Genomic DNA, 10,425 nt, shown 5'->3' with positions numbered 1-10,425 from the left:
CAGTGAAAAAGATCAACTCTATTTTCATCTCCAACAAGCCTTGGAAACACCTTAGTTTCATATTAATTTATGTCAAGCCATGGTGAGACAGTGGGACAACATTTCAAACATATATAGTGTATGTGACACTGAATTCACTAACTCAAGCGTGTAAGAAATTTCATATTATTTCCCTTTAACCCAGTTCTGTCATTATTTCCTTCACTAGAGTACTATGGGAATCTGGGGAGCTTACAAGTACCTGAAAAATCAACAAAAGTCGTCTAATCTTCAGTCCATTGTGATTGCTGCCACTATCCTCATTGTCTGATTTTGCTGGGCCCCTTGAAATGGGTGATTTTTTCACTGCTATAATGTCAGTGGGGCACAAGGGACTTTGCCTAGCCAAGGAGCCCCAGGATTTAGCTTCCTGAGCACACCAAAGGCAGTTCCTTCTGAGGTTTTGTCACTCCCTAGGTGGAGCTAGGGCTGCCCAAGAGTCTGTCACATCATACTGCTATTGTATCCTGGTCTTTTACCAGTCTAAGAGAGGGGCAAGTGCTTCCCTAATTGTGCAGCTGAAAGTCCCTCTCAAGCAATCTGATGTCTGAATTTGCTAGATCTCTGTGCTGCTCTAGAATGAATGGGCGAGAGGTACCCACCTGCCCACTACTTCTGTCTCTGTGAATCTTCTCCGATGAACACTCCCCAAGAAGCTCTGTAGATAATAATTTTTGAAATAGTTTTGTGAATATATCTCCCAGTTGTCTTTTCACTAATAAAGCAGAGGTCATTATGCCCAATCACCTTGGCATAACTCACATTTTGGACCATATAATTCTTTGTTGTGGGGCCTGTCCTGTGCATGATAGGATGTTTAGCAGCACTCCTGGACTCTACCCACTAAAAAACAGAGGTCTTCCCCAGTGGTGACAATCAAAAATGTCTCCCGATATTGCCAAATATCCCTTGGTGGGCAAAATCACTCCCAGATGAGAACCCCTGCCCTCCATATAAAAATATGGAGGTAAATCCAAGAAGAAGCAGTTGAAATGTTAAGGGCTTTTGTCTCTAATGAACAGAAGAGAGGGATGGGAAGAAGTGGGGTAGGGGATTTGAGTCATATCAATAGATGTGGAATCAGCTGTTACTACTAGTGCTAAGAAGACATAAGGTGGTAACTGCCAAATGTAGAAGACAAATGGTGTAAAAACTTCAAGAGAAAAAGTTGTTTTTCTTTTGGGAATTGGGGAGTCAGGAATGCCCTCACTGAAGAAGCGATGTTTGAAACTATCTTAAAGGGCTATAACAATTGAGAGGGGTGGAGAGAAGAGGGTGGGAGACATTTCAGGCTGAGAATTTATGTCTAGGTGAGATCAAACATCCAAGTCAGGGAGAAGAGAGTCAATGTACTGGAGCAGTTACAGGGAAACAAGGGAAAGAGTTCAGTTTCTTCAACAAGAGGACAGAGGGCTGCACTGCTGGGTACAGCGTGACATAACAGTGACATGTCAGGTCATGTCAAACTCTAACATCCTAGGAATCTGCTGTAATTCTAAAATATTTTAAGAGGAGGATGTCAACCCAGGATGTGGGATTAGGAAGTATCTGTGGGGTGCTAGTCTTGGAGAAAGAATTAATGTGTTAATATGCAGGTCTGTAGGAAACTACCAAAATGAAGAGTATTGATTTAGGATGTCCTCATTATCTGATGACAATTAATAACAGGAAAAAATGAAATCTACTTAAAAGGGGGATATCATTTCATATTAAATAATAAGAAATAATTTTATAGGGACATTCATAATGAGAAGAAAAACCAAAGATTATGAAATAATTTTATCTTATATTTAAAAATTAGTTTATATTCACAATTATGTTCTAATACACCAAACAAAAAATGAATTACAGATTGATTTTGTTTTATTTTTGGCATGATTCTTCTGATAAAGTTGTATGAGAGTCATAAGTCAGTCTTTCCTTCATACTCAATTTTCAGATTTTTGCAAAATATTCTACAGCTTTATCAATTTTCCCAAGGGTCTCTCCTTATCCTTTGATATTCAAATCATTCCCTTCTGAATCATCTATCCTATCATCATCCTTTTTACAAGGTTTGCAATTTCATTTTGTAATCCATTGGTGTCCTACTTACATTATGTATTCGGCTCCACAAAGACACTGACCTGATGGGTAGGCTCAACACAAGTGCTAATGAGTGAAAGAATCTTTGAGATGAGACTAATTTCATAAGCATTTGGTTCATTAGTGAGTATGTTCATATTATGATCCACTATTGTCACTGTGGGGTAACTTGCATGAGCACTTATTTAACAAGAACTTCCTGTACCTACCACAATAGTCTTGAATTACATGTAAAATAAAGGCTCTGTTGTCCAGGGAACTGCTAAAGGAGAGTTAGTCAAACATTCTGGTTAACTGGATAACTGACAGTATCAGAGTTTCCTTAATCTTTAACCTACAACTCATGGGAGTATGCAGGGAGAGGCAACAACTGACGTTAACAGCCCGTGATTAAGAGAATGAAGCAACAGTCTCTTTCTTCTCAAATCAGAATAATAACTAACTGTCACAACCCAATATTCACTTAGTGCTCTATTCCAGCGAGTGTCAGCATTTGGTACCAGTAACTAGACTGGAGTCCATAAAAATATCAAATGTGTCTATTTGTAGAACTTTCTGATTGGCAAAGTAACAAACAATAAAGTTTTGGAGTTGTTCTTTTTCCCCCAGTTACAAATAACTTTCTCAACAGTCACGTATTAACCATGGAAATAATCAGACCCAGTTACACAAATGTAAATCACTTAGACTTTAAGTTCAAAAACAGCATAAGGCATTGCCAATATTCTTGGCACTCAATTGCAACAGAATCACTCTTTCTCCTTAGAATTCTAGATGACCTTCAAATCCATGTCCTTCTCTGACTTTCCTTGACATATTACTGTTTTCAACATTCATCTTTCAAACTGTCTAGACTTTACTAATTTTATAATTAGGTGGTTTCAGAATTTTAAAAAAGAACTCACACTGATAACATCCTGACCATTTTGGATGGCAATATTTCTGTACAAGTTTAAGCAGCTGATAAGGGAACTTATTAGAACATTCCCTTCAAATCCTGAGATTAGTGAGTTTGCAAAAATAATTTCTACTTTGTTAAGACTTTTCATGGAAAACTTGGCTCACTTAATCCTTAGAAAAGTTCATCGTTCCCTTTCAGAACTGGCCTATGTATTGTAGAACATGTGGCTGCCTACCTAATGTTATTGAAAGAGCTGCCTAAATATCTCTGCCAGAGGTGTGCTTTTTTGCCTGAATTTCCCACTTTGACAACCATTTCTTTAGATTTTGATGTTGTCTTCTAAAGTTTGTACAGTACAATTAGGAAGTATGGAGATTATATTTTCCAAAAATAGCCATATTTCTGGTCTTACATACTCTTCCAGAACCTTGCACCTTTCCATCAAGAAGTGAAGCCTAGGGGCCAGCCCAGTAGCGTAGTGGTTAAGTTTGTGCACTCCGCTTGCTTCCGGAGCCCGGGGTTTGTGGTTCAGATCCTGGGTGCGGACCTGCACACTGCTCATCAAGCCACCCTGTGGCAGGCGTCCCACATGTAAAGTGGAGGAAGATGGGCACAGAGGATAACTCAGGGCCAATCTTCCTCAGCAAAAAGAGGAAGATTGGGAACAGACGTTAGCCCAGGGCTAATCTTCCTCATACACACAAAAAAAGAATTGAAGCCTATTTTCCCTGCCCTTGAACTAGGCTAGGCTACTTGACTAATAGAGAACAACAGAAGGAATGCAGCATGACTTCCAAAACTAGTTCATACAAGACAATATGGCTTCTGCCTACTCTGTCTCTCTGTCTCTGTCTCTCTCTCTCTCTCTCTGTCTAAGTGCTCACCCTTAGAACCCAGCTACCATGCTATGAGGAAGCCCAGCAGCCACGTGGAAAGGTCACATGTAAGTATTCTGGACACAGCCAAAGCTAAAGTCCCAGATAGCATTAAGGCCACACATGTGAGTGAGTGACCCTTCAGAGGATTCCAGCTCCAGCCTCCAAGCCACTCTAGCCAACTCTCACTGAGTGTAGATTTGTTAGTAAGCAAATTACATCATTGTTTTAAGTCACTTAGCTTTGACGTGTTTTTTTATGTAGCCATATACAAGCAATAGGAATAACACATTAATATGGGTAGAGGTTAATTTTTCAGATTAGCTAGCCACTTTGTAGTAGATATAAGAACCATAAGGGATCACACCATGAAGAGGAAAAGGAAAAAGAAAGATATCGCATCTAAAGCAAGACTTTTTCTCCTTATGTTGGGTAGGCTAAAACTATAAAACTCTTAGAAGAAAACACAGAGGAAAAGCTTCACAACATTGAATTTGGCAATGATTTTTTGGATATGACACTAAAAGCACAAGCAACAAAAGAAAAAATAGAAAATTGGACTGCATCAAAATGAAAAACTTTTGTGCATCAAAAAACACTATCAACAGCATGAAAAGGCAACCCAAGGAATGGGAGAAGATATTTGCAAGTCATATATATGATACAAGGTTATATATATATAAAGAACACCTACAACTCAAGGACAACAACGACAACAACAAAAACCTGAGTAAAAAACGGACAAAGACGGGCCAACCCGGTGGCGTAGCGGTTAAGTGCTTGCGCTCTGTTGCGGTGGCCCGGGGTTCAGATCCCTGGCATGCACCAACACACTGCTTGTCAAGCCATGCTGTGGCGGCATCCCATATAAGGTAGAGGAAGATGGGCATGGATGTTAGCCCAGGGCCAGTCTTCCTCAGCAAAAAGAGGAGGATTGGTGGCAGATGTTAGCTCAAGGCTGATCTTCCTCACAAAAAAAAAAAAAAAATGGACAAAGAACTTGAACAGATATTTCCCCAAAGAAGAAATACAAATGGCCAATAAAAACATGAAAAGATACAAAATCCCTGTGAAATGGGTGTTATTACTTTTACACAGGAGAGGGAAGGGATGCTCAGACAAGTTAATAATGTTCCTAAGGTAACATAGCTAGAGCTAGCCTAAATCCAAAGAGGTGTTAAGCACTAGACTACACTCTGCTAAGAAGAGCTTCTTTAGGTCCAGGATCATGTATTCTGTTTCTGTGTGCCCAGACCTAGGTCTTAGAAGACACCTAATAAACATCAGTTAAATAAATAAAAGAAGAAGAAAAAGAACATGAAAAGATGCTCAACATGACTAACCATTAGGGAAATGGAAATCAAAACCACAGAAATACCATTTCACATCCATTAGGATGGCTATTATCAAAAAAAAAAAGAAAATAGCAAGTGTTGGCAAGGATGTGGAAAAATTAGAACCACTGTGCACTACTGGTAGGAATGTAAAATGGAGCACCCATTATAGAAAACGTTACGGCAGTTCCCCAAAAAATTAAAAATAGAATTACCATATAATCCAGCAATCCCATTTCAATATACCCAAAAGAATTGAAAGCAAGTTCTCAAAGAGATATTTGTACACCAATGTTCATAGCAGCATTATTCACAATAGCCAAAAGATGGAAACAACCCAAGAGTCCATTGATGGATAAATGGATAAGAAAATATGGCACATACATACAACGGAATATTATTCTCCCTCATAAAGGAAAGAAATTCTAACACATGCTACAACATTGATGATCCTTAAGGACATTATGCTAAGTGAAATAAGCCAGTCACAAAAAGACAAATACTGTATGATTCCATTTACATGAAAGACCTAGAATAGTCAAATTCTTAGACAAAAAGTAGAATGGTGGTTCCCAGGAGCTGGGGAAGAGGGTTCAGGGAGTTATCGTTTAATGAGTACAGAGTTTTAGTTTGGGAAGATGAAAAAGTTCTGGAGATGGATAGTTTTGATGGTTGTACAACAATGTGAACGTACTTAATGCCACTGAACTGTGCACTTAAAAATGATTAACATGATAAATTTTATCTTACGTATATTTTACCACAATAAAAAAATGGGGGGCCGGCCCCATGGCTTAGTGGTTGGGTGCACCGCCTCTGCTACTGGTGGCGCGGGTTCAGATCCTGGGCGGCGCCGACCCACAGCTTTGTCTGGCCATGCTGACGTGGCATCCCACATACAGCAACTAGAAAGATGTGCAACTATGACATACAACTATCTGGGGATTTGGGGAGAAAAAGGGGGAAAAAAAAGGAGGAGGATTGGCAATAGATGTTAGCTCAGGGCCGGTCTTCCTCAGCAAAAAGAGGAGGATTGGCATGGATGTTAGCTCAGGGCTGATCTTTCTCACACACACACACAAAAAAAACTGGGCATAGGATTTGAACATTTTTCCAAAGAAGATATTAAAATGACCACTAACTGCATGAAAAGATGCTCAAAATCATTAGTCACTAGGCAAATGCATACCAAAACTATGAAATACCACATCATACCCACTAGGATGGCTATCGTCAAAACAACAGATAATAAGTGTTGAGGAGGATGTGGAGAAACTGGAACCCTCATGCATTGCTGGTGGAAATGTACAATGCTGCAGCTAGTTTGGAAAACAGTTTGACAGTTACTCAAAATTTTCAATATAGAACTTACATATGACCCATCAATTCCACTGCTAGGTAAATACCCAAGAGAAATGAAAATACATGTCCACACAAAAAAAGGTGTACATGAATGTAGCATTATTCATAACAGCCAAAAAGCAGAAATAACTCTGTTATGAACTGAATGTATTCCCCCAAAATTCATATGTTGAAGCCCTAACACCAAATGTGTTGGGATTTGGAGGTGGGGTCTTTAGGAGGTAATTAGGTTTGGATAAGGTCCTGAGGGTGGGACCCATTTGATGGGATTAGAGAGCTCTCTCTGTCCTTCCCACCCCACCCCCATCTCACCCCCACCATGTGAGGTCACAGCCAGAAGGTAGTTATACATACACAAGGAAGAGGGCTCTCACCAGAAACCAAATCTGCCGGCATCTTAATCTTGGACTTCCCAGGCTCCAGAACTGTGAGAAATAACAGTCTGTTGTTTAAGCCACTCAGTCTGCAGTATTTTGTTATAGCAGCCCGAGACGACTAAGACAAACTTAAATGCCCATCAACCGATGAATGGATATACAAAATGTGGTATATTCATACAATGGAATATTATTTAAAAGGAATAAAGTATTGATACATGCCACAACATGGATGAACCTAGAAAACATTATGCCAAGTGAAAGAAGCCAATCACAAAGGAGCACATATTGTAAGATTCCATTTATATGAAACGTCCAGAATAGGCAAATATATAGAGACAGAAAGTAAACTATTAACGGCCTAGAGCTGGGGGATTGGGAGGAGGGAATGATGAATGACTGCTAATGGATATGGGGTTTCTTTTGGGGTGAAATGTTTTAAACTTAGATTGTGGTGATGGCTGCACAACTCTGTGAATATACAAAATCTATTGAATTGTACACTTTAAATGGGTAAATTTTAATGTATGTGAATTAAAATCTTGATAAAGATGTTCAAAAATTTTTAAAAATCAATATGATAATTGAGAGAAGAAATGATATATATGATTATTTATGGAAAGTACACACAGGGCCGGCCCTGTGGCTTGGTGGTTAAGTGCGCGCACTGCGATGCTGGCAGCCCGGGTTCGGATCCCGGGTGCGCATCGAGGCACCACTTCTCTGTCCATCCTGAGGCCGAGTCCCACATACAGCAACTAGAAGGGTGTGCAGCTATGACATACAACTATCTACTGGGGCCTTGGGGGCAAAAAATAAAATAAATAAAATCTTTAAAAAAAAAAAAAAAAAAAAAAAAGAAAGTACACACAAGTGAGAAGGAGGTATATATTCAGAAATAAACACACATGTTCATAGATTCATAAAATTCCTTTTAGTTATGATCTCAAATTGGAGGCAGGAAAAGGGAAGTAGGTGTACCTTGTGTGTGGGTCTCTTTCTACAGCATACTGGTATGATTACCTCCCCTTGGAAGAAAGAACATTGCAGTCATACTGGCTATGAAAACATCTGTTTAAAATGTCCAATGGGGGCCGGCCCCGTGGCTTAGCGGTTAAGTACACGCGCTCCACTGTTGGCGGCCCGGGTTCGGATCCCGGGCGAGCACCGACACGGCGCTTCTCCGGCCATGCTGAGGCCGCGTCCCACATACAGCAACTGGAAGGATGTGCAGCTACGACATGCAACTGTCTACTGGGGCTTTGGGGGAAAAATAAATAAATAAAATCTTTAAAAAAAAAAAAAATGTCCAATGAATCAGAGATAAGTCTGTATTAAACATCTTTTTTTAAAATATACAATGAATCAAGAGTACACGTGTAAATGTAATAAAATATCTGACTAGAAAGATGTTTTGAGTCCTAAAACATTATCTATTTCTGTTGCTCAACATGATATAAATTTTTGAGCCTTGTGAGACAGAAATGGATCAAAGCAGGCTGCTCCTGCTTTGATTGAACTGCAGGATGGGGGAGGACAGAACTGAGACCCTGTATTCCACAGTGGACATTTCGTTTGTTTTGATACTCACAAGACGTCCCTATTAATTCCTCTGTTTAAAAAAATGGAAATTTGGAACACAGCAATAATTAATTCATCGCCCAAGAAGGGTTCTTAACATCACATCTCTCACCAGCAATTTCACAACAGGCTCTTTCCTTTTTTTAAGTGCTTATTGTTAAGGGTTTTGTGTGCTAGGTAGCTAGCCTAAAACTAGCCCTTAATTTCTCAAGCTAGTCCAAAACCTATTGTGAAACGACCATCTAAAAATTAACAATAGTGAAGTCTAAGACAGTGACTTTAGTTGAATAGAGCAAACTACAACCAAGCAATGAAATTCTGAGCTTAGATTTCATGTGTGGATAAAATAGTATCCTTTTTCCACGAACTAAAAATCATTTTCATAAACACATGCCATCAAGAAAGTATTTCTGGAGAAGTAATTCCAGAAGGGAACGTGAGATGTATGATGGGGAAAACTAGGAGAATGACAAGTCCTGAGCTTCAGTCCTAACTTGTTATCCACAAGCCAAGTGACCCTGAAGTCATTTAACCTCTCTGGCCTTATTGTCCTCTCCAAGAAAATACAGATCACAATCTGTTATGGACTGGATTGTGTCCCCTCCCCAAAATTCATATGTTGAAGCCCTAACCCCAATGTGACTGTATTTGGAAATAGGGCCTTTAAAGAGATTTAAAGGTAAATGAAGTCATAAAGGCGTGGCCCTAAACTAGTAGCACAGTTGTCCTTACATGAAGAGGAAGAGACACCAGGAAGATTTATGCTGACACCTTGACGTTGGATTTCCAGCCTCCAGAACTGTGAGAAAATAAATTTCTGTTATTTTAGCCACCCAGTCTGTGGTATTTTGTTATGGCAGTCTAGCAAATTAATACACAATCTCGGCCCTGAAAATCTGGCAAGGATTCTAGCAAGTTTGGATGAAAAAATATATGTGAAAGTCCTTTGTAAACTATGAAGTTTACTAAAAATTGCAGATACCATTATCTCTTGATGGGAATCATCATAGACTTTCATATATAAGGGAGATCCACTTAAGGAAAATGCTTAGCAGACGAAAGACTAAAGAAAAACCTATAATATTGGTTTATGTCTGTTAGTTGATTTGTATTAAGCCAACTCCTCCCAGTTTATGAGGTCTTATATCTGGCATATTAGGAGATGAATTCCCACTTTAAAGTGAAAATAACTGGAAGACTAACGTATTGTTGTAAGTAATGAAGGGCAAGGACCTTGCCAACATCACTCAGTTTAAATATATTTAGTCATTGGCGTCAGCAGCTCCGTGCATTCAAACTTATTTATCTCACAGAAGGTTACTTATTTCTACAGACAATAATATCTAACATTTATTGAGCCCTTACATGGGCTCTTTCCAAGTATTAGTTCAATTAATCCTCATAACAACCTTTGATGTAGTACTGTTATTATTTCTCAATTAAAATATGAAAGTACTGAGGGTGGTAGTTAGTAACGTGGGAAACTGTGACCCAGACTGTAGTCTGTCCTTTAGTGTCTTAACCAAACCACTGCTTTTTAGTTTTTCTACATGGCCGGGATTGATAGGAAATGTCTTCTAGAAAATCTATATCAATGCTATTTGGCAGTGTTATTTATCACATCCACGTATTTTCATGTTCACGCATACTTATTTATGATTGCATGATGTAAATATATGTATATTTCCATTAAAAATAGAAACTTCCTCAATGTGCCTAAAGTTTTTATTCTATTTGAGCTAAATCTATGCATGGGTGACTTGCAACAAAAGCTAAATATTTTAAGAAGGCTTGAGCAAATTGATGCCTTGTTCTATGAGATTTTAACTACACATAGGTACATAAAATGTATGTTTTTATTTATTACTCCT

This window comes from Ceratotherium simum, chromosome 4, assembly GCF_057802395.1.
Source record: "Ceratotherium simum simum isolate JZ-2026a chromosome 4, ASM5780239v1, whole genome shotgun sequence".
In the NCBI taxonomy this organism is placed as follows: Eukaryota; Metazoa; Chordata; class Mammalia; order Perissodactyla; family Rhinocerotidae; genus Ceratotherium; species Ceratotherium simum.
The sequence above is the reverse complement of the archived record's forward strand: the minus strand, read 5'-3'. Positions refer to the sequence as shown.